Below are 17,654 nucleotides of genomic sequence, written 5' to 3' on the forward strand. Positions count from 1 at the left end.
CCCAGCAAAACTGGGAGAAAGAGAAAAGCGAGTTTGTTATCGGGAGGAGAGGAGGTCGGGGAGGAACAAGGAGGAGGAAGGGTGGGGCCAAGTGGGTTCACGGGGCGGTTGGAATGTGTTTGGTTTGGCCATTGTGGAGGGGTGGTGAAGAGGGAGCGCTGCGCTGTGGGAGGGGCGGCGAGGAGGGACCGTCGGACACACACACACGGACAGAGACCCACACACTCACACACACTCACGCGCGCACACACACACACACACACACGCACGCACGCACGCACGCACGCGCACACACACACACACACACACACACACACACACACACACAGGCATATGGACACACACACAGCACCAGACATCCAGAAGTCGGAACAGCTGAGCCCGTAACATCAACGAGACAAAAGAGCTGGTTGTCGACCCAAGGGGACGTGAACACGACCCCGTCCCCATCTATGGATCTGCTGTAGAAACGGTCAACGGCTTTGAGTTCCCAGGCATCCCCATCACCGGCAACGTCCCCCGGTCCCTCCACACTGACGTGGGGATCAGCGTTTGTACTTTCTTAGAACATAGAACACGACGGCACAGTACAGGCCCTTCAGCCCACGATGTTGTGCCGACATTTTATCCTGCTCTAAGATCTATCTAACCCTTCCCTCCCACATAGCCTTCCGTTTCTCTATCATTCATATGTCTGTCGAAGAGTCTCTTAAATGTCCCTAATGTATCTGCCCCCCACAACCTCTGCCGGCAGTGTGTTCCACGCACCCACCACTCCCTGTGTAAAAAACTTACCCCTGACATCCCCCTTATACCTTCCTCCAATCACCTTAAAATTATGTCCCCTCGGTTAGCCATTGTCGCCCTGGGAAGAAGTCCCTGACTGTCCACTCGATCTATGCCTCTTATCATCTTGTGCACCTCTATCAAATCACCTCTCACCCTCCGTCTCTCCAAAGAGAAAAGCCCCAGCTCGCTCAACCTATCCTCATAAGGCATGCTCTCCAATCCAGGCAGCATCCTGGTAAATCTCCTCTGCACCCTCTCTAAAGCTTCCACATCCTTCCTATAGTGAGGCGGCCAGAAGTGAACACGTCTGAGAAGATTGGGCTTGTCCACAAGGATCCTCTCGACCTTCTACAGACCCGCTACAGAAAGTATCCTGACTGGGTTTGCATCCCAGGCAACTGCTCCGCTCTGGAGCGTTGGGACCCACGGGGAGCGGTAAACCCTGCCCGGCCCATCACAGGCCCGTCACCTCCCTCCATCCAGTCCATCTGCACCCTGCGTTGCATCAGGAAGGCCGACGGTATCGTCGAGGATTCTACCCTGGCCGTTCCCTTCCCTCTCCTGGGAGAAGATACAGGGGTTTGAGAGCCCTGGGACGTCCAGACTTGAGAACAGCTTCTTCCCCGCTGCTGTCAGACTCCTGAACCAGTCGCCTCTCTCACACCACCTTCCCGGTGGTCCCGAACCCTTAATTCTTCCATTATTGTCACTTTAGCATTTCTTTCTGCACTACCTCAGTGTGCACTACGGTCTCTGCACCAGTCTGCTGTCTTGAGTTTGTTGCTGTATCTATTGTTGTATTTATACTGTGGATGTGGGACGTTAGCTTTCATAAGTCGTGGGATCGAGTTTAAGAGCCGCGAGGTAATGATGCAGCTTTACAAAACTCTGGTGAGACCACACTTAGAGCACTGTGTCCAGTTCTGGTCGCCTCATTATAGGAAGGATGTGGGGGCATTGGAAAGGGTGCAGAGGAGATTTACCAGGATGCTGCCTAGTTTAGGGAGTATGCATTATGAGGAGAGACTGAGGGAGCTAGGGCTTTACTCTTTGGAGAGGAAGAGGATGAGAGGAGACATGACACAAAATATTAAGAGGAATAGGTAGAGTGGACAGCCAGCACCTCTTTCCCAGGGCACCAATGCTCAATACAAGAGGGCATGGCTTTAAAGTAATGGGTGGGAAGTTCAAGGGAGATATCAGAGGAAGGTTTTTTACCCAGAGAGTGGTTGGGGCATGGAATGTGCTGCCTGGGGTGGTGGTGGAGGCAGGTACGTTGGTCAAATTCAAGAGATTGCTAGATAAGCACATGGAGGAACTTACAATAGAGGGATATGTGGGAGGAAGGGGTTAGATAGTCTTAGGTGAGGTTTAAAGGCCGGCACAACATTGTGGGCCGAAGGGCCTGTATTGTGCTGTACTGTTCTATGTTCTAGGATTTATTATTACTACGTATATTGTTCACCCTGTGAGCCTCACGCGAGCAGGGAATTCCTTTGCGCCCTGCTGCATTCGACGACAGACCAACCTGCCTCTGATCTGAATCAAACCGGGGTCTCTGGAGGCTGTAGGGAGGGGAGTCTGGAGCTTGGCGCTGTCAGTGAAGCGAGGGGAATTGGGGTTCAGGGGAAGGGGTGGGGTAAGTGAGGGGCAGGAGAGGCGAGGGGAGCAGGTAATCGAGGGGGGGTGGGTTTGGAGGGGTGGGGGTCCCACTCCTGATTTGGTTTCCCAGAGCAGCGGGGGGGGGGGGGGGGGGGGAGCGAATCCTGGGAAGGGAAGGGAGAGCTGCAGGCTGGGGAGAGACAGAGAGAGAGAGAGCTGGGAATTTTGGCCGGATGCCAAGCCCCTGCTTCCCACAGACGGTGAGCTAATCCTTTCGGAATGTCCCGTCCTCCTCCCCACCCCACCCCCACCACCCCTCCCCTCTCCCAACCCCTCCCACACACATCCTGAGGAACAAGAGATCGAAATGTCCTTGGCAGCAATGGGTGAATGTGTTCCTTCACATGGTCTTGGAATCTGGTGCTCCTTCCTCACCGCCCCTCCCGCGGGAGTCCGGGTGAGGCGGTGATTGGTGATGCAAATGTGAAGCAACCTAGCAACAGGCTGTGGGAAGTGTGATCAGCAATTTTATGTGCGAAGCACAAAAGTGTGGCTCCAGGAAATCATGTGACTGCCCCATTACTGGCTCCGGCCCAAACCCGGGTTGGTAAATACTGCTCCTGTATATCTGTGGCCCTTTCTCCTCCAGGAGTGCTGCACTGCGGGAGGGGGCGGCGAGGAGGGAGTGGCTGTGAGGAGGGAGCGCTGGGTTACAGAGGCAGAGAGGGGATTAGACACTGGAGGGGGTTTCAACAGAAAAGTGAGAATTTTATAGTAGATGCAATGCTCATTGGGATACAGAATCTCACACACTCACACACACTGACGCGCACACACACACACTGACACACACTCACACTCACTGACACACACACTGACGCGCACACACATACACTGACACACACTCACACTCACTGACACACACACTGACGCGCACACACATACACTGACACACACTCACACTCACTGACACACACACTGACACACACTCACACACACAGATGCACACAGACGCACACACGCACACTGACACATTCACTAACACACACACTCACACTCACTGATGCACACACACAGACGCACACACACTGACGCGCACACACACACTCACACTGATGCACACATACACACACTCACACACTGACACACACATACACTCACACACCAATGCGCACACACACACACTGATGCACACACACACACTGAGACACACATACAGACGCACACATGCACATACACACACTGATGTGCACACGCACACACACTGATGCGTGCATATACATTCACACACTCACCCACAAACACGCACAGACATATTCACACACACGTGGGCAGGGTTGGTGGTTAATCGACGCTGTAAATCACCCCCCTGCTGTGTGGGTGAGGGGTAGAATCTGGGAGGATGAGGTGGGGGACATATTCTGGAGAGGGTTTCAACTGGAGAGGGAGAAGGTTTCTGCAGAGGCAGTGTACACACAGACTCTCAGACCCCCGGTACACACACCCACACACACCCACACACGTGTTCTGGGGCAGTGGGCTGCTGAGTGACGGACTGTGAGGATGAAGCTAGTGACCTTTTGAGTCACTTTGAGTTGCTGCTTCATTTACTTGGTGAGGTAATGGGTGGGAGGTTTGGTCAGGAGCGCAAGTCAGGTGTGAAGTTCTGTCAGTCTGAACAGTCGGCACCTGTGTGTGTGTGTGTGTGTCTGTGAATGTGTGTGTGAGTGTGTGTGTGTCTCTGTGAGTGTTGTGTGACTGTCTGTGTGTGTCTGTGTGAGTGTCTGTGTGTCTCTGTGTGTGCATGTGTGAATGTGTGTATGTCTGTGTGACTGTGTGTGTGTCTGTACGTGAGTGTGTGTGTGTGTTTGTGTGTGTGAGTCTGTGTGTGTGTGTGTAGGTCTGTGTGCGTGTGTGAAATCCACCCCCCCCCCCCCCGGTGTGTGGATGAGGGGTAGAGTCTGAGGGGGGAGATGGTGGGAAAATGTGCAGAGAATCGTATGGGGATGGGTGTAAATGGGTGGTCATTGGTCGGCGCGGACTCAAAGGGCCGAAGAGCCTGTTTCTGTGCTGGATCCCTCTCTGACACTAAGCCCCCAAGTTCTGGATCAGACCCTGGTCTCGGAGGCCGTGAGGTTCTGCTGCTCTTGATGATCTCTTATTGAATCGGGATCGGTTTACTGTTGTCACACGTACCAAGATACAGTGAGAAGCTTTTGTCTGTGTGCCATCCAGACAGATCATTCCATACATCAGTACATCGAGGGAGTACGGAAGGAAAACAGAATGCAGAATAAAGTGTCACAGTTACAGAGAAAGTGCAGTGCAGGCAGACAATAAGGTGCAAGGGCCACGACGAGGTAGATTGTGAGGTCAAGAGTCCATCTTTTAGTGTGTGAGAGGTCTGCTTAAGAGTTTGATAACAGCGGGATAGAAGCTGTCCTTGAGCCTGGTGGTACATGCTCTCAGGCTTTTGTATCTTCTGCCTGAGGGGAGGGGGGAGAATGTCCAGGGTGGGAGCGGTCTTTGATTATGTCGGCTGCTTTCCTGAGGCAGCGGGAAGTGTAGATAAAAGTCCACGGAGGGGAGGCTGGTTTCCGTGATGCGTTGGGCTGTGTCCACAACTCCCTGCAATTTCTTGTGGTCCCAGACAGAACCGTACCAAGCCGTGATGCATCTGGATAGGATGCTTTCTGTGGTGCATCAATTGGTGAGGGTCAACGGGGATTTACCAAACTTCTGAGGAAGTGGAGGTGCTGGCATGTTTGAAGGCCTTCTGAGAGTCTAAATATATCACATCAACTGGTTCACCCTTACCTACCCTGCTAATTACACCCACAAGTATGGTGTGCCACCTCTACCACTGTGCCACCCTCAAATGGAATAGTATTGATGGACAGAATGGCCACGGTATCTTACCCCCTTTGTTACACCCCTTTAGGGTTTGGCAGTCGGGCAGCATCTGTGGAGAGAGAGAGAGAGAGAGAGAGAGAGAGAGAGGAAAACAAGAGGTGACGGCTCAGACATGTGACCGTGAGTCAAGTTGTCGAGGAAGGGGGAAGGGGGAAGGGTCTGGGATTGGTTGGAAAGCAGGCGAGAGACGGAATGGCCTAACCGGTTGGGGGCACCTGCTGAGAGAGGGGTTGAGGGAGCATTAAGCATGACTGATCTCTCTGGAGGAAGTGGAGGCCGACGGTATCATCGAGGATACCTGACACCCTGGCTATTCCCTACCCTCTCTCTTCCATCTTCTGGGAGAAGATACAAGAGCTTGAATTTGTTCTTTTTATTGTTCCATTGCACACTGTGAGCTTCACCCGAGCAAGGAATTTCATTACATCCTGGTGTATGTGACAACAAACTAATCTGAATCTACTCTTTGACATCAGTAGGAATCATCTATTAAGGAAATGTTCACAGGGCACTTCCAAGACAATTATAGGATTGGATCACCTCAACAGGGATTAGCGAAAGGTTTGGGAATAGTCGTGGTTGCCATTTGCAGGACCAATAGGGGCGAACCGGTTGATGTGATATATTGAGACTCTCAGAAGGCCTTCAGTATGAAGTGATGTTAGAGGGTGTGGCACTGGGTGGGGATTGGTTAATGGCCACAGGGATCGGTGCTGGGGCCCCATGTGTTCACAATTGACACCAGTTATTTGGATGAAGGTATCAAGTGTAATATATCTAAAGCTGACACAAAGTCGGACAGCAGTGTGGGCTGCAAGGAGAGTTCGGGGGGGGGGGTATAGAGAGGCTAAGAGGGCAGTAGATGGAGGGAGGCACAGGGTGTCACAACCTCAGAATAAGATGTCATAGAGTCATAGTCACACAGCACGGAAACAGGCCCTTCGGTCCAACTGGTCCATGCCGATTCAGATGCCCATCCAAGCCAGTCCCATTTGCCCGCGTTTGGCCCGTATCCCTCTAACCCTTTCCCATCTGTGGACCTGTCCAAGTGTTGAGTTTATCATCATCTGCACGTCCGTGTGTGCACAGGGGCAATGAAAAACTTACTTGCAGCAGCATCACAGGCACAGAGCATCAGATAAGCAGCATTCACAAGAAAAACATAAATTATACATCATTTTTACAAGAAAGAACACAAGTAGAACAAAAAACAAATCCATTGCAGTGCAAAGTGGTCCCAGGGTTGCTGTACTGAGGCAGTGATTAGGGGTGTGCCGGTCGGTTCAAGAACCGAATGGTTGAAGGGAAGTCGCTGCTCCTGACCCTGGTGGTGTGGGGACTTCAGGCTTCTGTACCTCCTGCCCAATGGGAGCTGCGAGAAGACGGCCCGGCCCGGATGGTGGGGGATCTTTGACGACAGACGTTGCCTCCTTGAGGCAGCGTCTCCTGTAGATACTCCCGATGGTGGGGAGGGATGTGCCCGTGATGTGTTGGGCAGAGTCCACTACTCTCTGTAGCTTCTTACGTTCCTGTGCATTTGAATTGCCCGTCCCAGACCGTGATGTAACCAGTCAGGACACTTTCAACAGTAGAAGTTTGTTAGGGTGTTTGGTGACAAGCGGAACCTCCTGAACCTCCTAAGAAAGTAAAGACGCCAGGGCACCTTCCATGTGATTGGATCTGTGCGCTGGGCCCAGGACAGGTCGTCCGAGACGGTAACGCCCAGGGATTGAAAGCGGCTGACCCTCTCCGCCGCCAATTCCCCCCAATGTAGACTGTAACAACTCCCATTTAGAAAGAGTCCTGAGTCATACAGCACGGAAACAGGCCCTTCAGCCCACAATGTCAATGCTGACGACGATGCCAATTTGCATCTGCCTGCACGTGATCCGTCTCCCTCCGTTCTCTGCACAGTCACGTGTCTATCTAAGAGCCTCTTAAACCCCTCTATCGTATCTGCCTCCACCCCCACCCCGGCAGCATGTTCCAGGCACCCACCACAAAAAAACTTTCCCCGTACACCTCCTTTAAATCTTGCCCCTCTCGCCTTCAACCTCCGCTCTCCTTACACGACTTTGCGTTGGGTTTCTTTAACCCGTGATGTTCCCGCACAGTGCCTTTGGGCTGTGGTGGTGTTGGAGCTGCTGAGGGAATGGACTGGGTGAGGGATGTGAAGGGGTTAAATCTCGGCACAGGGCGCGAGCTCTCTCTCCCACCCCGCCTCCCCCATCGCTCTCCCTCTGTGAGAACAGGATGTCCTTTCATTCTTGGACAAACAAGAGCCCGGGGAGATTGGAATGTGAGAACGTTAATCAGTATCCCAAGCAGTTGCCCGGAGCCGCCTCTTCCCAGGATTCAGTCCGTTCTGGGGCTCCGAGCTGCCCCTTCCTGCTCGGAAGCACACACGGGACAGGAGAAAGTAGGGAATTGCAATGGAGCTGTCTCTCGGCTTTCGATCCTGAGGGAGCACAAGGCTGTGGGGCGCTCCCTCCTCCCCGCCCCTCCTGCAGCACTCCCTCCTCGTCGCCCCTCCCGTGGCACTGACCATGTCACCTCCCCCTCCTGCTCTCCCTGTTGGGGTTTAATCCCAAGCCGCCGTGTCCCACAGGACTCTCCTCCGCGGCGCGTTCCTGGCGGAGACGAACACCGCTGGCAGACCACCGGCTGGCTGAGACACACGCTTGGGGTGTGCCCCCCAAGACCTGCCGGGGTCCCTCGTCGCGGTTCAACCTCCCGGACTCTGTACCAACGCTCTGAGCTGCCCCTGCCATGAAACTCTGATAATCCTGGAGGTTCAGCTTGTTACCGAACACTAGAACAAGCCGACAGATGTTACTGTTGCAAGTGTCCTGACTGGTTGCATCAGGGTCTGGGACAGTAATTCGAACGCACGGGAACGAAAGAAGCTGCAGAGAGTCGTGGACTCAGCCCAACACATCACGGGCACGTCCCTCCCCACCATCGGGAGTATCGACAGGAGGGGCTGCCTCAAGGAGGCAACGTCCTTCATCAAAGATCCCCCCACCATCCGGGCCGTGCCGTCTTCTCGCAGCTCCCGTCGGGCAGGAGGTACAGAAGCCTGAAGTCCCCACACCACCAGGTTCAGGAACAGCTACTTCCCTTCAACCATTCGGTTCTTGATCCGACCTGCACAACCCTAATCACTGCCTCAGTACAGCAACACTGGGACCACTTTGCACTACAGTGGACTTTTTTTTTGTTCTAATCGTGTTCTTTCTTGTAAAAATTGTGTTTAATTTATGTTTAATTTATATTTTCCTTGTGAATGTTGTGTCTCTGATGCTCTGTGCCTGTGATTCTGCTGCAAGTAAGTTTTTCATTGCACCTTACGCACACCTGGGCTTGTACAGATGACAATAAACTTGACTTTGACTTTTGGGGCCCTGGTTACAAAATTTCCAGAGTATTGGATTTTACTCACTGACAGTCAGCAGTGGAAAGGGGGAGAAGCTTCAAGTTCCTGGGAGCCAACATCTCCGAGGATCTATCCCGGGCCCAACACATCGATGCAATCACGAAGAAGGCAGGCCAGCGGCTCTACTTCGTTAGGAGTTTGAGGAGATTTGGTACGTCACCAAAGACTCTTGCAAATCTCTATAGATGTACGGCGGAGAGCATTCTGACTGGTTGCATCGCCGCCTGGTACGGAGGCTCCGACGCACAGGATCGCAAGAGGCCACGGAGGGTTGCAGACTCAGCCAGCTCCATCACGGGCACAGCCCTCCCCGCTGTCAAGGACATCTTCAAGAGGCGGTGCCTCAAGAAGGCGGCATCCGTCACTGAGAACCCTCACCACCCGGGACATGCCCTCTTCTCATTACTACCATCGGGGAGGAGGTACAGGAGCCTGAAGACCCACACTCAACGATTCAGGAACAGCTTCTTCCCCTCCGCCATCAGATCTCTGAATGGTCCATGAACCCATGAACACTCCCTCGTTATTCCTCTTTTGCCCTCTTTATATATTTTTGTAACTTATAGTAACTTTATGTCTTGCACTGTACTGCTGCCACAAAACAACACATTTCACAACATACATCGGTGATAATAAACCTGGTTCTGATTCTACTCCATTAGTACCCAAACATAGTTTTATTTTACTTGTTTTCCATGTTCAATGAACCTTCCAGTGTGCCCAGTGAGTTTAAAGGGACCAGGGATGACACAAGCTCACCAGCGCCTCTACTTCCTCAGGAGGCTAAGGAAATTCGGCCTGTCCCGGTTGACCCTCACCGAGTTTTACAGATGCACCATAGAAAGCATCTGATCAGGATGCATCCTGGCTTGGTACGGCAACTGCTCTGCCCAGGACCGCAAGAAACTGCAGAGAGTTGTGGACACGGCCCAGCGCATCACGGACACCAGCCTCCCCTCCGTGGACTCTGTCTACGCTTCCCGCTGCCTCGGTAAAGCAGCCGACATAATCAAAGACCCCACCCACCCTGGGTCATTCTCCCTTCTCCCCCCTCCCGTCAGGCAAGAGATGCAAAAGCCTGAAAGCACGTACCACCAGGCTCAAGGACAGCTTCTACCCCGCTGTTATAAGACTATTGAATGATAAGATGGACTCTCGACCTCACAATCTACCTCATCGTGGCCCTTGCACCTTATTGTCTGCCTGCACTGCACTTTCTCTGTAACTGTGACACTTTATTCTGCTTTCTCTTCTTCTTTTGTACTCCCTCGATGTACTTATATACGGAATGATCTGTCTGGATGGCACACAGACAAAAGCTTCTCACTGTATCTTGGTACGTGTGACAATAATAAGCCAATTACCGGGTCCCAGCCACTAACGTCCCAGATCCCTGGAACTTCAGACCTCGATTTGTCTCCGTCCCACCACCTAGATCCCAGCTTCTGCCATGCACCCTGGCTCGCATTCCAGATAAGCCCGTCAGACATGGGGGTTTCCAGACCCTGTCTTTACCTCTCGCTGCCTTGGCGAAGCAGCCGGCATAATCAGAGACCCCACCCACCCGGCTCATTCTCCCTTCTCTCCTCTTCCATCAGGCAGAAGATACAGGAGCCTGAGGGCACGTACCACCAGGCTCAAGGACAGCTTCTACCCCACTGTGATAAGACTATTGAACGGTTCCCTTATACGATGAGATGGACTCTGACCTCATGATCTACCTTGTTGCGACCTTGCACCTTATTGTCTGCCTGCAATGCACTTCCCTGTAGCTGTGACACTTTACTCTGTATTCTGTTATTGTTTTTACCTGTACTACCTCAATGCACCCTGTGCTACCTCAATGCACTCAGTACTACCTCAGTGCATTCTGTACTAACTCACTGCACTCTGTACTAACTCAATATAACTGCACTGTGTAATGAATTGACCTGCACGATCGGTGTGCAAGACAAGTTGTTTGCTGTTCCTCGGTACATGCGACAGTAATAAACCGATACCAACACCAGGTTATCGGAGTTTTACCGGTCAGGGTCCCGGCTGACACCTATTGGCAGATTTTGCAACCAGCTTTCAGAAGAGAAATGAGTGTTTTGGAAGAGCAGATTGTGAAAGAGATGTAAACATCAGAGACGTTGTAAACTGCTTGGCTAGCTGCCTTGTACGTGCGCTGAGTGTCTGTGAACTGGGACAAGAACAGAGAACAAATAGAGCCAGTTGGTCACGGTACAGAGGGAGTGTCTCGAAACTGCCAGCAAGAACGCGGGTGGGGGGGGGCGGTGGTGGAGAGACGAGGTGGAAAACAACAGCCAGTTCAGGAGAGGATTCTTCCCAGTATCACCCTGCTAACCTCCTGAGTTGTCTCGCTGCTGAGAGAGGAGATAATCTAGATCAAATTCAACCAGGGGATGTGGGTGTTTGCAACTGCTGTGTGCACTGTTTTGCAATGCAAAGCGAAGTTCTAAGAACTTCAGGCGGAAACTTGACACCAAGGCTCAAAACCTCCCTATCAGGCGGGGTGTTGGAGATCAACAATGGCCTGGCTCTGCTCTATCTGCCTCTGGGGCGAGGGTTTCAACTCCAAGCTTGGAGACTGGAGGGTGTAATCCAGGCTCTTTCCCCCAGTGTTATAGTGAGGGAGCGCCGCGGGAGGGAGCACCGCGGGAGGGGCAGTGAGGAGGGACCGCCACGCCACGGGAAGGCGTTGTAGGATGTAAACTGGGCACACGAGTGGATAATGGCGTGGTGCTCCCTCCTCACTGCCCCTCCCACGGCGCTCCCTCCTCACCGCCCCTCCCGCAGCGCTCCCTCCTCACCGCCCCTCCCACAGCGCGGCATTTGGTGTGGACACTTTGAGAAAACTCAGGTGCGACGGGAGATTCACAGGTTCCGGACAGGACGTGCTGATGCGGGGACTACATGTTTGTCTGTTTCGTGTGTGTGTGTGTGTGTGTGTGTGTGTGTGTGTGTGTGTGTGTGTGTGTGTGTGTGTGTGTGTGTGTGTGCACGCACACGCAGGTGTCTGCGCACACATCTGTGCATGCAGGTACATGTGAACATGGAGACAGAAGAACATGTGTGTCAGTAGTATGTATAGGTGCTCACTTGTGTCTGGGAGATGGTGCGGTTCTTTGCGTGTATGGGAGTGGACCCGTGTGAGTCTGCGTGTGCACACTTGTGTGTGCGTGTGTGTGTGTGTGTGCATACACATGTGTGCAGGCACAGTAGTGTAGCAGCTAGCGTAACGCTATTACAGCGCCAGCGACCTGGGTTCAATTCCGGCTGCTGTCTGTAAGGAGTTTGTACGTTCTCCCTGTGTGTCTGCGTGGGTTTCCTCTGGGTGCTCCCAGACCCACAGACACACTCACACACACAGGCACAGACACACACAGGCACAGACACACACAGGCACACACATACACACACACACAGGCACACACACACGCGCACACACACACACACACAGGCACAGACACACACGTCACCAGGGGCATTGCGAAGACTGAACACTTCGCTGCAGTTCACAGGGAACCACCGTCACTGTGGTCAGTCCTGCGGCTCAGCGATAAGCACAGAAGTTGACACTTCTCACAACCCCCAATCTAGTTTCCAAGAATTGCAATGCAGAAACGCTGAGCTCCCAGAAGTCGCCCTTCCCTCTGACCGCACCTGACCAGGGAACCCAGAGCCCTGTACAACAGCCCACGTCACGGAGAGCTTGCGCGCAGGCCCAGTCACGTGTACTCAGGCAACGATGCCCCAGCCATTCAACGTGCCATGGTTTGGTCCCAAGTCTCAGGGGAAGTTATACCTGCCTCAGATAAAGTGTACGAACGTTACGTCCTGCATTAAATAAGCCGTAGGAGCAGAATTAGGCCATTCAGCCCATCGAATCTGCTCTGCCACTCAATCATGGCTGAATGTTTTCTTTCTCAACACCATTCTTCCTGCGTATCTCCGGCACGGTCATCCTCAACCCTGGTGCCCCACAGGGCTGCGTCCTCAGCCCCCTGCTCTACCCCCTGTACACTCATGACTGTGTGGCCAGATTCTGCTCTAACTCCATCTACAAGTTTGCAGATGGTACCACCGCAGTGGGCCGTATCTCAAACAGCGAGGAGTCGGGGTACAGGAAGGAGAAAGAGAGCCCAGTGACACGGTGTCATGACAACAACGTTTCCCTTAATGTCAGCAAAACAAAAGAGCTGGTCATTGACTTCAGGAAAGGGGGCGGTGTACATGCACCTGCCTACATCAACGGTGCTGAGGTCGAGAGGGTTGAGAGCTTCAAGTTCCTGGGAGTGAACATCACCAACAGCCTGTCCTGGTCAAATCACGTAGCAGCCACAGCCAAGAAAGCTCACCAGTGCCTCTAGTTCCTCAGGAGGCTAAAGAAATTCAGTATGTCCCCTACGCTCATCGGCTTTTACCGATGCACCATAGAAAGCATCCTATCTGGATGCATCACGGCTTGGTACGGCAACTGCTCTGCCCAGGACTGCAAGAAACTGCAGAGAGTTGTGGACACAGCCCAGCACATCACGGACACCAGCCTCCCCTCCTTGGACTCTGTCTTTACCTCTCGCTGTCTTGGTGAAGCAGCCGGCATAATCAAAGACCCCCACCCACCCGGAACATTCTTTCTTCTCCCGTCAGACAGAAGATACAGGAGCCTGAGGGCACGTACCACCAGGCTCAAGGACAGCTTCTACCCCACTGTGATAAGACTATTGAACAGTTCCCTTATACAATGAGATGGTTTCTTGACCTCACGATCTACCTTGTTGTGACCTTGCACCTTATTGCACTGCACTTTCTCTGTAGCTGTGACACTTTACTCTGTACTGTTATTGTTTTTACCTGTACTACCTCAATGCACTCTGTACTAACTCAATGTAACTGCACTGTGTAATGAATTGACCTGTACGATTGGTTTGCAAGACAAGTTTTTCACTGTACCTCGGTACAAGTGACAATAATAAACCAACAATAATACCAATACCTCACCAATCAAGAAACTATCAATCTCAGCCATAAATACACCCAATGACTTGGCCTCCACCACCCTCTGTGGCAATGGATTCCACAGATTCACCGCCCTCTGGCTGAAGAAATTCCTCTTCATCTCAGTTCTGAAGGGACATCCCTTTATTCTGAGGCTGTGCCCTCGGATCCCGGACTCTCTGCTGATGCGAACGTCCTCTCCACGTCCACTCTATCCAGGCCTTTCAGTATCCAGTGGGTTCAAATGAGATCCCCCCCCCCCCCATCCTCCCATACTCCAGGCCTACAGACGTCAAACACTCTTCTACATTCACCCTTTCATGCCCGGGATCGTTCTTGTGAACCTCGTCTGGACCCTCTCCAGGGCCAGCACATTCTTCCTTAGATAGGGGCTCACTATGTCCCAAATGCGGTCTGACCAACGCCTCAGCAGTAAATAGGAACGGTTTAGAGGGATACAGGCCTCAAATGAGACTAGCTGGGATAGACACCTCGGTCGGCATGGACCAGTTGGGCCGAAGGGCCAGTTTCCGTGCTGGATAACTCCATGACTTTATGCTTGGATTCCAGCTCTGAGGGGGTTTGGATTGAGTGGAGCAGGTACACAGTTAGAGATCCCATCGGAATATACAAGATCCTGAAGGATTGATGCCCGGGAGCACGCTGTTTGTTCCTGGAACTTAGGAGAGAAGGGGCTATCAGTCGGAGGACTGAACTTTGAGTCTTTTATCTCAGTATCTCCCACCTGATGTCAGATTTTGCCTGATATCGAATCCTCCAACTTTAGATACCTCGTTCTTTTGTTCAATTTGTACAAGGACTGGATATTTTTGCATCTTTCACAAGACAAAAGGAGCAGAAGTAGGCCATTCAGCCCATCGAGTCTGCTCCGCCACTTCACCATGAGCTAAACTATTCTCCCATCTAGCCCCAATTCCCGGTCTTTTCCCCGTATCCCTTGATACCCTGACTAATTAGATACCTATCAATCTCCGCCTTAAACACCCCCAATGATCGGGCCTCCACAGCTGTATGTGGCAACGAATTCCATAAATCCACGACCCTCTGGCTAAAGAAATTTCTCCTCATCTCCGTTTTAAACCTGTACCCTCTAATTCTATGCCCTCTAGTCCTGGGACTCACCCACTGAGGGAAACAGCTCAGCCACATCTACTCTGCCCAGTCTTTGAACATTCGAAATGTTTCCATGAGGTCCCCTCTCATTCTTCTGTACTCCAGTGAGTACAGCCCAAGAGCCGACAAACGCTCATCGTATGTAAGCCCTTTCATTCTGGGAATCGTCCTCGTAACTCTTCTCTGAACCCTCTCCAACATCCTTCCTAAGATAAGGGGCACTTACTTTCACTTGTTTAGGCTAGACTGCCAAGCATGACCCTATAGGCTGGATTCTACAGCATTACACAGAGTATACAACATTATACACGGACTGAGGTGCTTAATCTGATCTTGCTTCACTCCATCAAGGAATTCCCCTTGCTTCAACCTCTATGACCTTGTTTTTAAATCAAATTTACTATCACTGATTTACACGAATTAGGGGAGCACAATCTCTGAGGTTGCAGGTACATGTTTGGGACATTGTACAAGACATGGGTGGACAAGACCTCTGCTGGAATATTGCGTTCCGTTTTGGTCGCCCTGCGCTGGAAAGAGCGCAGAAAGTATTTACGAGGACGTTGCCGGGACTCGAGGGCCTGAGTTATAGGGAGAGGTTGGGCAGGCTGGGACTTTATTCCTTGGAGCGTAGGAGACTGAGGGGTCAGAATTTTTACTATCACTGGCTTAGATGACGAGAAATGTGTTGTTTTGAGGCAGCAGTACAGTGCAAAGACATAAAATTACTATAAATTACATAATCAACGAGTGCAAAAGAGGAATAACGAGTGAGTGTTCATGGGTTCACAGACCGTTCTGATATCTGATGGTGAAGGGGAAGAAGCTGCTTCTGAATCGTTGAGTGTGGGTCTTCAGGCTCCTGTACCTCCTCCCCGATGGTAGTGATTCACGAACATGTTAGCTTATTCACTAAAAGCAGAAAATGCTGGAAAAACTCAGCAAGTCGGGCAGCATCTGTGGGAAGAGAAACAGAGTCATTTCTGGTCTCTCCGACCCGAGGCCCAAGTTAGTTCTCAGTAGGAGAGAAGGTGAGGGCAGCGATGTGTAGAACAAAGGGAGATAGAGAGCCCAGTGGCATGGTGTCACGACAACAACCGTTCCCTCAATGTCAGCAAAACAAAAGAGCTGGTCACTGACTTCAGGAAAGGGGACGATGTACATGCACCTGTCTACATCAACAGTGCTGAGGTCGAGAGGGTTGAGATCTTCAAGTTGTTAGGAGTGAACATCACCAACAGCCTGTCCTGGTCCAATCACATAGACGCCATGGCCAAGGAAGCTCACCAGCGCCTCTACTTCCTCAGGAGGCTAAAGAAATTTGGCATGTCCCCTTGACACTTAACAACTTTTATCAATGCACCATAGAAAGCATCCTATCTGGATGTATCATGGCTTGGTGCGGCAACTGCTCTGCCCGGGACCACAAGAAACTGCAGAGAGTTGTGGACACAGCCCAGCGCATCACGGAAACCAGCCTCCCCTCCATGGACTCTGTCTATACCTCTCGCTGCTTTGGTGAAGCAGCCAGCATAATCAAAGACCCCAGCCACCCGGCTCATTCTTTCTTCTCCCGTCAGACAGAAGGTACAGGAGCCTGAGGGCACGTACCACCAGGCTTAAGGACAGTGTCTACCCCACGGTGATAAGACTATTGAACGGTTCCCTTATACGATGAGATGGACTCTGACCTCACGATCTACCTTGTTGTGACCTTGCACCTTATTGCACTGCACTTTCTCTGTAGCTGTGACACTTTACTCTGTACTGTTACTGTTTTTACCTGTACTACATCAATGCACTCTGTACTGACTCAATGTAACTGCACTGTGTAATGAATTGACCTGTACGATCGGTATGCAAGACAAGTTTTTCACTGTACCTGGGTACAAGTGACAATAATAAACCAATACCAAAGTTTGTGATAGGATGCACCAAAACGGCTTAATGGGGGAATGAATCAGAGCAGTAAGATTCTGGGTCCATGTAATGGGCTGTTAATGACATGTTTGTGGAACTTGCCTGGCAAGTTAGACTTTAGGACCTGATGAAACGTTGACTGCGTCTCTCTCTCTCGCCAAGGATGCCGCCTGACCTGCCAAGTTTCTGTTTTATTTCAAATCTTCGGCATCTGCAGTTTTGGTTTTGATTTTGATTTTTCCTGGTGAAAGTCCACTGGGGGAATTTCCACTGCCCTGGAGTGAAATGATAAGATCAGATCCCCTTCCAATTCTTATGCATTCAGGACACAGAGAATCAAGACCACTAAAAACAGTACTCCACTTCGGAAGAACCATCTGATAAATTTAGCAACTCGTATGCAAAACTTCCGTTGCAAATTTGGGGTTTCTTGACACCACTGTTTCCTGACCAAAACAGAACGAAAGAGATTTCAAGTTACAGAGCTGTAGAGAAGTAGAGCAGGGAAACAGGCCCTTCGGCCCACCGAGTTAGTACTGACCATCAACTGCCCATTCAGATATGGGCGGAGAAGTGGCAGATGCAATTTAATTTGGGCAAGTATGAAGTGTTGCACTTTGTAAGGGGAATGTACACAGTTAATGGCAGGACCCTTAACAGAGGGACCTTGGCGTCCAAGTCCATAGCTCCCTGAAAGTAAATAGGGTGGTAGCGAATGCTTGCCGTTATTGGTTGGAGCATTGAGTACAAGAGTTAGGAAGTCAGGTTGCAGTTGTATAAAACTTTATTAAGGTCGCACTTGGAGAGTTGTGTGCAGTTCTGGTCGCCCCCATTACAGGAAGGATGTAGAGGCTTT

At 51.5% G+C, this 17,654-nt stretch overlaps 1 long non-coding RNA gene across 1 annotated transcript in view; it reads right to left on the minus strand.

Moving 5' to 3' along the window:
• LOC127587538 (uncharacterized) overlaps positions 1-9,550 on the minus strand; it is a 28,923-nt gene extending 19,373 nt beyond the window's left edge. The window contains exon 1 of the long non-coding RNA XR_007958787.1: positions 8,747-9,550. This is a non-coding gene — a long non-coding RNA (uncharacterized LOC127587538). The remainder of the gene's footprint in view (positions 1-8,746) is intronic.
• Between the last annotated feature and the right edge of the window lie 8,104 nt (positions 9,551-17,654).

The sequence above is a fragment of the Pristis pectinata genome, chromosome 40 (assembly GCF_009764475.1).
Source record: "Pristis pectinata isolate sPriPec2 chromosome 40, sPriPec2.1.pri, whole genome shotgun sequence".
In the NCBI taxonomy this organism is placed as follows: domain Eukaryota; kingdom Metazoa; phylum Chordata; class Chondrichthyes; order Rhinopristiformes; family Pristidae; genus Pristis; species Pristis pectinata.